At 42.5% G+C, this 13826-nt stretch overlaps 1 protein-coding gene across 5 annotated transcripts in view; it reads left to right on the forward strand.

Annotated features, from left to right (window-relative positions):
* Positions 1 to 13826, forward strand: part of ATXN1 (ataxin 1) — a 215575-nt gene that overhangs the window by 124808 nt on the left and 76941 nt on the right. For all 5 annotated transcript variants that reach the window (XM_084215223.1, XM_084215225.1, XM_084215226.1 and 2 more), the window contains one exon: positions 5432 to 5555. The gene's annotated coding sequence lies outside the window, so the exon portion shown is untranslated. The remainder of the gene's footprint in view (positions 1 to 5431; positions 5556 to 13826) is intronic.

The following is a 13826-nucleotide window of genomic DNA, read 5'->3' on the forward strand; positions in this document are numbered from 1 at the left end:
TTGCATAGGCTGATGCTAAAATGAGGGGTGGTTTACCTGAGCCTTAAGTCGTGAAAAATACCTGCTGTGGGTGAAGCAATGATGAATAATGGTCTTTAGATTAAATCTCAGGACACTGATTTCTAGATGACTCACAGCTAACCTTCGTTGTGCAGTCAGTGGCCATCTTCAGCAGTGGCTCCTGTGCTGGAGCTGCAGCCTTGCCCTTTTAACCCCGCGTGCTGCTCCCATCTCTGCTGTTCACAGGTAGATGTTCCTGTCCTGCATTTTCCCTCTGAGTAAGCACTCACGTTGGAGATGCTTTTCACACAGGAAAGATGTGCTGGGCTGGGATGTCACATGTTCACAGAGCTGGGGAAGGCAACATAAAAGTTCTTCCCTCTGCTGCAAATTGTGGGGCAGGATGGATTGCTTGCTTGTCTGAGCCCCATGATCTTGCATCCTGTTTTTCTGGTTTAGGACCTGCAGGATATGCAAAGTGCTAACAACTTGATTCACTGTTCCCATGCACCCAGATACAGTTATTCACCCTCCACAAAGTGGGTGTAACACCTTGTGAAGTTGGGCATTTCACTGTGGACCACATGCAAAGCCATGGGAAATGTTTGTTTACATGACAAAGCCTTGGAGGATCAAGTGTCAAATGAGGAATGGATGCTAAACAGAAATCAGAGCGATGCCTGCCTGTTTTATGCAAACAAAACCTCTTCTGTCCTAAGGTGATATTGCTTCACCATGGCATTAATTTTAGGCATAATTGGGATTTAAGTAATTTTTACACTAGCAGAACATCAGCAGCAGCCTTTATGCACTAGACAAAATGTCAGAAGATTTTCAGATGGGCAAAGTTTGGAATGGCTGGTTTAGAGAAGGTTTTATTAACTTGAAATTTAAAAGATATTAAATTCTTGGTTGGTTTGTGGTTTCTGGTTTTTAAAATATTTTTTCTTTTTTTCAAATTTATTTCCATAAGAATCTTTTCTCATTGTGTAAAGTCAGCTAAACCTGTTGAAAATAATTTAGAAGTTCTTTCCTGACATGATAGATGATACACACATTAGGTAATTGAAATCATGCACGCTCCAGGAAGATAAAACCTCGCCTTTCCCATTTGTGGTGAGGCAGGATTGAACCTGTCTAAAACTATTTCATGTAGAGGGAGAATAAAGCAGGAAATGAATTCCGGTTTTATTTGAGTTGAAGGATTATTTGAGGGATAATAGCGAACAACGAAACAACTTGGGCACAAGGCTGCCGTCTCTTAAACAGTTTTATTAGCTAATGCTGATTTGTGAATTAGGAAAACCAAATTATGTCATGCAAGAGAGCAAGGGATGACAATTAAAAACCTGCAGGAAAGGACTAGTAAAATGGTAATCTCTCACTGCCTGATCTTCAAAGCAAAATGGGAGAGCATGACCTTTTCTTGGAATAAATACAGGATATTGCACGTAGCCAACTTCTGGTTTTCAGGTTTTGCCAATTTGCAGTTCTCGCTTGTACTATAGTCCTTATTTGTTGATTGCCCTGGGGTCCAATTTTAGTCCCAAAATACTTCCATGTTCTTTCATTTGAGATCTGTTCATGTCTCAATTACACTTCTAATCTGTCAGCACAGTGTCCTTTTTAGCTCTCAAAGACAGGGCTCTGCTGTGATATTTGAGTAACCGTAATGCTGTGGGACCATGAAAAAAACAGCTTCCTTGGTAACGCTTCCCATTTATAGCGGAGATGCGATCGGTAACCGTGTATGTGATAATGGTTTGTTATCCTGTGGAAACTTCAGTCACAAAGTCTGGTTAAGACCTGATTGTACTGTGAACCAGATTTCTCTGCTGGTCACTCCAAGTTATGACTGTTTTCCATGTTCCATGAAGAGCATGTCATCAGAGCCCATCAGATCTGCATAGCAAAAAGATTGTCACAATTAGGGACTGAGTGCTCTGCTCTTCGGGTGAGGGTTGTGCTTCAAGAAGCAGCATCTCTCCATGCATCCTGAATTTTGTGCTATGCTATCTTTAAATCTTAAGCATAAAAGTGTCTGGGAACATTTGCAAGCAGACATGCCTTGGCCCTCACAGAGTGAAGTGCCTATGGGTAAGGTCAAGTGAGCAAGCTGTAGCAAATTAAACTAGCTTGTGAATTTATAGTGCATAATCTGCTCCATAATAACTGGCTGTGTGCATGGTACAAAGGCACCCTGTGGTAAATACAAGGTCTCTTGCCCCTGTTTTTGCCTGATGTGTAAGCTACCTTGCTTCATATCATCTTTCCTGTGAAATGTGAGTGTGGGGAGAAGGTATCTGCCCCAGAGTACCACCACTGCCCTGTGTTGCGCAGGTACTGCTTGTGGCCTGTTCCTGTGTCCCTGTGCTGTGGTCTACAAGTCATGTTCCAGGCTGATAACGAGGTCATTGCATAGCTGGCAAGCAGCCTCGCTCCTGATTCAGTGATCAAAGCCCTGGTTTGGGCAGTTGGAGCCTTGCTAACTTGAACAGAATCAAAATCTTTTGGGTTCTCTAGTTGGTTAGAGTGACTCTGAGATACGTTAGAAAGTCTCTTTTCTTAGCTTGGTGTTCGAAGAAGGAGTCAGAGCTCTTTAGTTCTCAGTCTCAAGGTTGTTTATTGTACCAAATCTATAAAATTTTTTCTCCTGTCTAGCTGAGATCTGCTCAGCAAGACAGTCAGAGGCACTCTGCCTGCCCCCAGGCAGGTGTAATCTTTTTATACTAAAAACTACATGTACAATAGTTACAATTACTTTTCAATACCTATCACCTATGTTAGACAGTGAGCTTCTACTCTAAACCAATCCAAAAGTGCCAACATCACAGCAGAAGACGGAGGTCGAGAAGGAGAAAGGCTGGACATGCCCAGATTCCTTCATCTTGCCCCCTGAATCCCCATTCTAAAAACTCCAAAAATCCATTTTTTCACTCCATAATAAATTCACTATCATTCTACTCAAACTGTCGTGGCTTGCAGATCTTCATATAAGGTTGGTAATTTGCTCTATGGGTCATAATCAAAACCACAAGTGTCTTGGGCTCTGTGCCAGGGTCTCTGAGCTCTCTGGCAGGGCTCTTTGCAGTCCAGGACAGCCAGAGGGATGTCCTGAATTCCAACAAAAATCCTAATCCCACTTGTTGAAGTTAGTGGAAGGACTTAGTCACTGAGTGTGGTGGGTGTCAGCCCAGGGTTCCACACAGCTGACTCTCAGGGAGGCTTGCAGGAGTCCATCCAAGCAGGAGTTTGCAAGGAGTAAACTTCTCTGCTCTTACTAAAAACAATTGGAAGCCGTCAATTTTTGTTGGAAAAGCTAAATATTTTGCCATAGTCATTTGGACTCCATTTGAAGGTTCCCCTGAATGCTAAATGACAAGGGATAAGGATTAAAAATTGCAATTCTGAGGGTTGCAATTTTGGGGGAAAAAAACTCCCATAAATAATTTGCAAATGCTGAGATCTTTCATTTTAACACTTAGAAACAAAATGGTTTAAGTATTTTGAGCTGAGATGGAGGTTTTTTAATTGTGACCGTCTTGTAATTTAAAGAAAAAAATAAATGGCTTGAAAATAAATTGGTTTGTTTTAAGCAAAGTTTCAAGTTGGTTTTTTTTGTTTTTTTTTTTTTTTTAATAGATTTGTGTTACTTTTCTCTCTTTGGTCTGCTTTCTAAAGTTAAAAATCTTGTGAGACCATCCCTGATGGTGGGTTTGTCTGTCAGATAAGCAGCGGAGTCTTACTGCAGTAGAGGAGAGTTGTTGACCAAAGTCCTGAAAGTATAGCCAGGGCCTGGGTGTCTGAAGGCTCTTGAGGTAGCTGTGCCTCTGTCACACAGGAGTTGTAGCTCCTAAAAAGCTACTGTGTCTTAAACTGGGAAGATTTTTGTAACAAGTATCTTGCATTGCTACAGTCCATCAGGGAGAGGTCGAAGACACTTGTACCTTGAGACTAGTGATCACTGTCATCATCATTGCCAGGTGCCTGCCCAACCAGCTGGGTGCTGTTTACAGAGGCTGCTCTGTGAGCACTTAACCTTAGCCAGTAAATCCAGGAGCAGTCTTACACCAAAACTGGATCAGCTGGGCAGATACTGCTTTGGGCTTTGGAAGGTTTTGTTGTTGTTGCTTTGTATGTTCAACTAAAACAGTCGTGGGTGTAAAGTTCTCTTGAAGAGCAACTTTTTTAATCATTGCATTGTCTTCCCTCTGCTCTTCACCCATGAACTGCGCTTGTCCATCTGTCTGACTTGTTTCCTGCCTTCACGCAGTGTGAGATTCATCTGCATTCATATGTAGCCATCTCATCTGAGCTCAGTGTCTAGACTCACTTTATAGAGAGAGCCAGACCTTTCTAGAGAGTGAATCATTCTGTCCTAAGCCAGATGCTTGATAGGTCAAATGAATAATTTTCTGGATTGCCTCGTTTCCTCCAACAAGAGAAGAGAGTTTGCACTGTCTAAGGTGTAGAGTTTGGTCCTGCGCTTGTTTTTGATTTGAGGACATGGATTCTGCCATAAGGCTGGTAGGATGTGCACAAACCCTGAAGGGACATGTGAAATGTTTGAGAAGTCTTACATTAAGGAGGTATGAAATGTTGGTGGCATAAAGTGAAATTAAGAATTTGGGAAGCACAAGGAGACCATGGGAACCTGGCTCAAGGAGAAAAGCTCAGTGTGGGGCCTGTTGAAATATACACTCAAGTTCAAGTATTCTGTGTGGGGTTCACATAAAAATGAAACCCAGAAGTTTCCTCAGACCCCAATAAAAAGGCTGAGGATAGTCTGATTCTTTGTATAGTAGGTTAAAAAAAAAAAAAAATTAAGAGTTGGTCCGCAATTAATTTTTGTCCAAAAAAATCAATGAAAGAACCACACAATATTAAAAATCTCAAATATGAAAAATACTTCCTACTGAGGAACAGAAAGAACGTGTGTGTGTGTGTATTTTTGGATTCAGTACTCCTCTGTTATAATATTGCAGATAGCCATGGAAATAGATAGGTGTTTGCATTTCCTTGGAGAAGTTCATTGAGAACAAAAATCTTGCTGTGTGGATCTCTGCACATTGTGGACTTTGTTTGCAGACACTTTTCTAAACAGCAACTCCAAGTAGTTTTTTCTTTCTCTTGTTACAACAACAGAAGTATCCAAGAATTATTTTAATTATGTATCTGCTTCAGCAATTCTGAACTGGGTTTTATTTTTTTATGATAATATGTACAGGGCAAATGACTCTTCCTATCCTAGATCAATGTTTGCCATACACTCACTCTGTTCTAGAATCTTCATCTTGGGAGCTCATTAAAAATGCATTTGCTTCAAGGAGATGTAGGAGTCAATTGTTCATTTGTTAAACAGCTCTATGGATTTTCCTCTTTTTTTTTCCCTTGCTTTCCTTTCTTACTTGGTTTTGCTTTTGTTTTACAGCTCTACCTTACTTTATTTGAAAGAGGAAAGCCAGTGAGGACCTGTGAACAATCCAGCAGCTTCTGAAAAATCTTCATGCTAAAGGATAATCCAGAATTCCCTGAAGAAGAACAAAGTGAATGTTGTGAGTTCCTAGCAGTGATAACAAATACTTCCAATTGTATCTTTTGGGAGATAATAGCTTCCCTGTAATGTTTGGTCTCTTTCCTGTGATGCACTGAGCACCAAAGACTTGAATTTCTCTCTCTCTTTTTTTTTTTCCTTTTAATAAATTTAAGGGAAGACTAGTATTATCTAAGGAAAGATGGTGGGTTTCTTTTGCTTGGACTGCTACAGTTATTTGTCATACTGCTATTGCTTTTTAGTTAAATATGTGAGCCGGCATTGGAAGGCCATGTGACTGTGTAGCCTAACAAGAATGAAAAATACAATGGGTAACAGTCCATGAATCTACAGGTTGGGTTCAGGAGTTTTATGCATGCTTGCACAATGGTTGAAGTTATTTGACCACTTTCAAAGTAGAGGAATGCAAATGTAGTTATTTCTGTTGTTATTTCTGGCATTCCAAACTCCTGATGGTCAGTTTTGTATATTAGTTTGAGTATTTCCAGTACAAATGCTCCTCTCAGAGGTTTGTGCTCATGGGAACTGGAGTAGCACACCTTTCCAAGGGAAACGCAATCACTTAACTGAGACCTTGAGTCAGCTGTGGTATTAATCCAAAAAATGTTCCCATGAGGGATGGCTAAAGAGAAAGCATGAATATTTTTATGTTCATTGTTTTTTTCTTGAAGTTCACTGCTTTTCTGGGTTGAAATGGGCAAACATGGAGATCAAATGTAAACATTCTCACAAAAAGAGGAAAACAAGAATTCTCTGCCTGCCAGGTTTTAGAATAATCCTTATTTTTTTTCTTAAGAAAGAACCATGGGGATTTCCAAGTTAGGCAAGTTAGTATTTAATTCTTATGCCCAGAGTATGCAGTGGTCCTTCAAGATGTTAGTAGAGATAAAACAAGCTGCAGATTCTTCCAGTTGCAGCAAACTAGTTTGTGCGCTTTCCATTAATATAGTAAATATAAATATATTTTCTGGCATGCCTTCTAGCTCCTTCAGAGTTGGATACCCTCCTTTGCTCTGCTTTTCCCTTTGTGTTCAGGCTTCGGGAAGCAGATTGAGACAGAGTTGAAGCGGTGCTGCTTTCCCAAGAACCAGTTGCAAAATAAATATGAGAGAAGACACTGAAAATTTCTTATCATCTCTTGCCATTCCCACCTGCATTGATTTACAGTGAAATAATTAACAAAGTCAACATTTGGAATTGTTACTTACTAGTTACCACTAAGCTGCCAAGTTAGTAGCTCATTAAGATGAATAAGGGGCCTCTGAGATGTGGAGCTTCTTACTGTCCATGTATCCAAGCAGGCATGGCCGAATCAGCTTATTCCCAGCCTTTGAAAGGCTTCTTTATAACCACAAGGACTTACTTTGCATGCTGGCATCCTAGAACGGGAGAGGACAGCCATAATAACAATAACAATAACAATAGCAATAACAATTAATAACAACAACAACAACAACAACAACAACAACAACAATAATAATAATAATAATAATAATAATAATAATAATAATAATAATAATAATAATAATAACAGTAGTAGTAGTAGTAATAATGAACAACCATCCTAGCATGCGGAGCTGTTGGGATAACAGGAGATGTTTGTTTAACATGTTGCAATCACTTCCACTGATTGCAACAGCAGCACCACCTCAGCAGCATGAAGGAGAGTATCTCCTGGGTCCTGTAAGGTATGTGGTGTGCCAGATCAGCCAGGTAAACTGAAAGAGGCAATCATCAGCCATTGCAGGGGATGGAATATCTGTTGAAGATGCTGTCAGTGGGATCATTACATTCTGCCCCATCCTAAACAGTTTAAAATCATCCCTCTTAAAGCACAGTGTGATGTTCTGCTATTGTGGTGCCAAAACCCTGATTATACTCAGGAGGCCTTGGTTAGTGCAGAAAAAGTAGCACTCTTCTTACCAGGTATGGATGGGAAAAAGTGTTCTTGAGAATTGCTCTTACCCTGGCTTCCAGGACTGGTTCCTTTTGAGGAATCATTTGTAGGTGATGGAGAGATTTCTGGCAGTTCCTTGAGAGTGTATTTCGTCACCTGGCTTCTGCTTGGAGAACACTGCTGCAAGAAGGAGGCAGTCAGCTAGGCTCCTCCTCTCCTCTTTCCTTTAAACTCTTAGGGAGTTTAAAGAGATGAGGAGGTACAGTGTTTCTCCTGAAAGGAAATACTGGCATATTTACTGAAAAATATTGCTCTCTCTTCCCTGTTTGCAGGGTGCTGTCGTGTTAAGATGTGGGGAAAATGATCAAACCTTTCCCACTGCAAGTGGTAGCTGTTTTCTTCCATTCTGCTGCCTCCTTCTGCCACCCAGGCAAATTTCAGAGGAATGGGGGTGTGAGGAGGGAGGGGTGCAGTAAATTGAGACCAGTGTCTTGTATCCACCTAGAAACTGCCTGTTTACTAAACAGTACAAATTTCTCGCTTCCTTTTTCCTGCTCTCTTCATTTGGATGAAATGCATTTCTGGAATAGCAGTGCTTGTACAAATCAAGTCCATATTCCACTTCTGGGGAGAGAGAAAGGGATGTTAGGAGGGTTCATTAAGGAGGAACGTTTATTTTAGTACGGGCAAAAATGAAGCAAGACAAGGCTCCTTTGCTCTTGCCAGAGGGTACCTTGTGTATTCCAGCATACGGTTTTGTCATTTTCTAGTAGAATATAGGTACCCTGAGGTTTTTTTTTCCATCTTGAAAACATATGCCACAGCTTTTTTGCAGTGCTAGCCACACAAACACATTCTAACAGGAGCAATGAATAAACTCTTCATGTTCCTCACTCGCAGGCATTTCTTCACATAATTTTTTTTTTCTGTGCTTATGCGAAAACCTCTGGCACGGTTTGTGGGAAATGGAAAATAAATCTCTAAATCCAGTATGTGTCAATAACAGAAACGTGTTCAGTTGATCTCATATCTATAACTGTTATTTTGGGCAAACTGCAGATGGTAGGATAGTAAACATCCCCACTTCTTGCCCAGACAGGCTTTCTATGCCCTGCCTTCAATGGGGAACCTGCTGCTGTAAGGGCTGACTCTGAAGAGGGTCCCGGGGGACCATGGTTGCGCATGGCTCAGCCCCAGTTCCATCCCATTTTTGAGCTGCTGCCTTCTTTTTCTGTTCCTTGGCCCTCCTTGCTTCCTTTACCCTGGGTCCTATCTCCCTGTACTCCCCCCCGGCTGCCGGCTGTTTTTCCTGGCACGTGGAGCTGCGACGGGTCTGGGAGCGACAGCTTCTGGAGCTGATGTCAGTGCTGCTTCCTGAGCTGCCTGGCCAGGCTGGCTGCAGCCCAGGCACACCCTCTCCCCAGAGCATCACCTTCTCTGCCTGCCTGGGGGAGCAGGAGGCTTGTGCAAGTGATGGAAATGGAAGGTTAGCGAGCCTTTCGTGGCGGTTCTCTGTGAGCGGCCATCTCCCACGCCTGGAGCCTCAACGCCGGCTTTGTGGCGTGGTTGGAAGTGATGCCTGGTTTCTGTTCTGAGCTGTACACACCTTGGAAGAGCTATGGGAAGCTTTAACACATGCAGACTTAATGATTCTGGATGTCTCTGCTTTTGTGTCGCTTTGGTATCCGTATGCTAAATCACCCCATGGTTTTCTATGGAAATTACCAGGCTGCTGAGAAAAGGCAGAGCTGCATGTGTCCATTCTTCCAAACAACAGCCCAGTACATGCCACTTGGTATTTATAGTGACAGGGAAAAAGGGAAGAATCGCTTTAATTTGAGAAATGTCTCTCAGAAACAGCAGTAATTTATTCCTAGGCATTATTCTTCATTAAGAGCTACAGACAGCTGCAGCTTCCCTTTAAATAGAAATTGCTCTCTGCAGGCATGCTATACATAGGGCTTCAGGTTTCTGCCATTTCTCTGCCAAAAAATCAGAAGTATTTCTCACCAAATAAATGTTTATTCAGAAAGTCATATTTCCTGGCTTTTATTTCACGTCACAGGCTTCCGGCAGCCAGGCGAGAACAGCTCAAGGCTGTCGTTTGGGAGAGGAAGCTAAAACAGTTTGAGTCTCTTGTGGGGCTTCAAAAAAAAGTCTCTGACCATAACTCTGGGCCTTCGGTTTGGCGGTTTACTTTTGGCAGCTGTTGAACATTGGATTAAAATGGATGCTGCAGAAATCCTGCAGGGCAAACGTGCCTGTGCAGACGCAAAGTGAGTGGTGGTGGTGGGAGTTTCTGTGCATCAGGTCAGCTCACCCCCTCTCTCGGCCTCGAAGCCACGGCCATCGTCAGGCTGCAGGGGTGGCAAACTGGCTTTGGTAGCTGGCAGCAGCTGAGCTGTTTTGTTGTTAGGGGATCCCCCGTATGATCAGTGTATGGACACCTAGGGACAGCAGGCGAGAGCTGGGCCGCACCTGTTTGCACCTGCCAGCCAGCAGAGAGGTGGCCAGGTGCCTGCAGAAGGATGTGCAGCAATGTAAGCTACCAGTGCTCCAGAGGACCAAGTACCTGTTTTATTTACATCTGTGCAGCTTCCTTGGATTTACCTTTCTCTTCTCTGGCTCTTCAACTAATGATTTCCTAAGCTGCCTTTTCCTCGCTGTCTTTTCCAGCCTGAACTGCTGAGCTTCCTCTTTTGTCTCCAGGGCTTATCTGCTGGACCCATGCTTTTCTTTCAGTGTGCTAGCCTCTACCACTCCAGTAGATGACTTTGCTGTTGTAGCAGCCCCAGCTGGTTGTCTTTTGTCTTCTATGGCTATGGTGTTCCTGTCAATACGTGATGTTTTCTTTCTCCATATCTCCTCTCAGTTCTCCCTGCAATCCTAAGTTCATGGCTTATAGTATGCAATCCATGTATTAAAGTAATTTTTAGTTAGGTCATTCATTACTCTCTTGCTTTCTTCTTGTCCGGTATAGGTTCCAGAGAAGTGAGAAGCTGTAATTTCTCCAGGGCTAAAATCCAAGTCTTTGATAGGCAGGCAGGACGCCTGAGGCCACTACATGTTGCTACTGGTTGTCATCTTTGTAAAACTTACCCTGCAGAGCAAAGAAATCTGGGCACAAAGATTGTTCTCTTCTCTACCGTGGCAAGCTGTAGTTTCCCAGTCTGTTCTGCCTTCCTTTCATTGTCTTCCAAGCAAATGGCTGTAAGATTATGACTCCCATGTTTGGACTGAGAACAGCTTTTGCCTGAGCAAACAGATTTCTCTTTGGCAGTCACTTCAACTGCTGCCCCAGCTTTTTGCTGTCAGCTTTGTTTCATGATTTGGCATTAGAGAAGTCCAGGCAGTCCTAGTGCACAGTGCTTTGGAAAGGGTAAATGCAGCAATGCAGGCAGGGGAATTATGCCTTTAATGATCACAATACTAGTGTGGTCCATGAGGCCACAAAAAGTGTCTCCTGTAGTTCAGCACTGTAACTTTTGGTTCCTTATCTTTAACTTGGTGGTGCCAGCTGGAGAAATTTCTGATCCTTGCTGACAGCTCTGCTTGGTCCAAGAGACTTCCAATGAAACCAAGAAGAAGCATTGGGGGAACCAAGCCTAGCCTTCACAGGTTTATAGCATGGCATGAAAGCTGCCCGACTATTTACAAGTTGTTTCTGGGGTGAAGCTGATCAAAACACAGGTGTCTCATGCCTGTGAGAATTTCTTTCCGCTTTTCTTATGCTTCTTATGTTTCACTGCCGCTTTCTTTTGCTGCTGTGATAGTTAGCATTGCTCGTGAGCTGGTTTGCTGTGCCCATGATGACCCTAACAGTATCTCATAACCTGCCAATGCTTCTCTCAAAGCTGATAATGTTTGTGGCAGCAGCAGCAAGAAGAGAATATAAATTAAGCTCTCCTAGAGAGGAGATTTTTTCCTATTTTCTCTTTGGAGCGTGCATTCAAAAGGAAAGGCTGCTGGTAGTGGTAGGTTAGTTAAGAGGAATCATGAGCCCTTTCTAGCAGAATATTATTCTGAACAATTTGTTCATTCATATTTATTTCAGGTTTGTTTGCAGCCTGTTAGGCATGTTGACCATCGATGCATATTTTGGGAAGGAGTATCAGATACTTTTATTCAAACTGGGTGTATTGATGTTATCAGGTTTCCTTCTCAGTGAGTTTTATGTTTCTTGTTGTTAATCAGCTTAGCTGCTTCCAGCTACAGACACTGATGAATGTTTCAGAGGCACCTGATGGCACAAAGGTCAAGAGGAAGAAGATAAGCAAGTTGACAGGATTGCCTTTAGCTTCTTTTCCTGTTGAGGTGTCAGAACTAGAGACAGACTAAGCAAACCGGAGGTGCTGTTTTTTATTTATTCCTAATGAGTTTTCTTGGCAGCTCTTTAAATAAAAGAAAAACCCTCCCTACAATGGCAAATAAAGTTTATTGCAGCAGTGCAACTTATTACCAAGTTATTGCACTAGTAATAGAAGAAATCTGTTTGGGGAGTGAGGGCTGCATGAGATGAGGGGAGGAACATTATTTGTGGTTTTCTGTGCCAGGCAACCTTCAGTCAGAATTGGGGTGGTGATTTATAAATTCCCTTTGTCTCACTTCCAACTTTTGGACTGCAGTGAATCCTGCTAAAACATTACAAAAGCTGTGTCCGTTGAAAGAAGCTGGGCAAAATGCGTCTTGGCTTCCCGGACAGGCGTACGTTTATAAACAGAGCTGCGGAGATTCCTTGCAACAGAAGTGTCCTTAATGGAGGCAGTGGGCAAATTGTGCTTTAAGCTTTCAGCTCCCATGAGTTTGTGTCTCTGGCAGATAAAACTCATCTTCTCAACAGCTTGATTTATCATTTCTGGTGTAAATAGCTGACAAAAAGAAACTTCAGGTAACATGAACCATGAACCTCTGGTGAAGTAAAAGGGAGTTTGACACTCAGGGTGGAGCAACAGGAAGAGCCCTGGAGGAGCTGACACTTTTCATATTCACAGTTAAAATGTTTTGGGCCTATTTTATGTTGTTTGAAAGGAGTATTTTTTTGTTTGTTTGGTTGGTTGGGTTTTTTGGGGTTTTTTTGTTGTTTTTTTTGTAAAGCTGTGCTCTGCAAGTGACTTTGTTAAAGAGTCAGATTCTTACGGGGAAAAGAGACAAAATGTTGTTTCTTAGTCACTCAGTCATGTACTGCTGCCTTTTGCAGTGGGAAGGTCCTCCTAACATATTTCTGAGTTAAGACAAGTCCGTTAATTCCACAGTGCAAATCACCAGGATCCTTTTTACTTTTACTTTTACCATTAAAACATTTGTATAACTATCTTTATTCAACCTGAGGGATAGCCTGCAGAGCTGTCAAGGAGATCTAAGTACAAGCCCTTCCTTCTTGTTATCATTGACCAGTCAAACCAGTTCAGCTGAAGGGATTTGGCTTAGTAAGCAGTCCTGCTGCTCCTCATGGCATCCGTAGAAAGGGCTGCAGAGCTTTATATGTCTTCATTATAGGGTAAAGTCTTTTCTTAAATTAAATGAAGCTGTCAGGCTTCATTAGCTCCGGGTTTTCTTGTTGTTATTATTCTAATGTAATTATCACTTTTCTTCAGTCAGCCTTCTGCTTGCCTACTTCCAAATAAACTCTTTCCATCTGGAGAGTATTTTGAGATGGGGAAGGTACAGTGAAGTAGTGAAACTATTCTCAGCATTGTGTTCTTCCTCTCCTTTTCAACTACCTAGAATGCTATACAAGGAAATAGAAATAAACAAATACCCAGCAACCATAAGAGGATCCTCTTCCCTCAAAAAAGATCACGCAAAGGAAGGCTGTTGAGTATCTGTCTAAGCACAAGCAGTGGTAGAAAGCATCATATGTTGATATATAAGATCCCTGCAGTTCTTTGCTTCAAAAGCAGCATTAAGAACTGAGGAATCACCCCACTCTGCTCTCACATGACAAGACACGTTGCTTCAGCAGTAAGTAGTTCTTGGGCATAATGAAATACCTGCTGACTGCAGGGAGCAAGAAAGACTCAGTCACGATGGGTACATCTATTTGTGCATCCAAGCCCTGTGCAGAGATTCCCAAGCTGACAAGGTGCTTTGCTCAGGCTAATTAGCCCTGCTTCTCTCCTTACATATTCTCTGGTTATGCTAATTAGACTGAGCAGGGTGCTGCTGGTGACGGTCCAACAAGTGTGTCTGTACAGCCTGGCCCTGCCGTGTACCCTCGCAGTGCCTGAGCCCGCTTGGCGCAAACCCCCGAGTCTGTGCCAGCAGCTGTGCAGCCAGCACAGGTATTGCCTGCAGTTTTACTGTACAAGCTGTCAAGCATCATTCAGCCTTGGGTGGCTTGCTGGGACTGCAGTGAAGGTACTAAGTGGTAGGGAA

The sequence above is a fragment of the Fringilla coelebs genome (genome assembly GCF_963513975.1).
Source record: "Fringilla coelebs genome assembly, chromosome: 1".
Taxonomy (NCBI): Eukaryota; Metazoa; Chordata; class Aves; order Passeriformes; family Fringillidae; genus Fringilla; species Fringilla coelebs.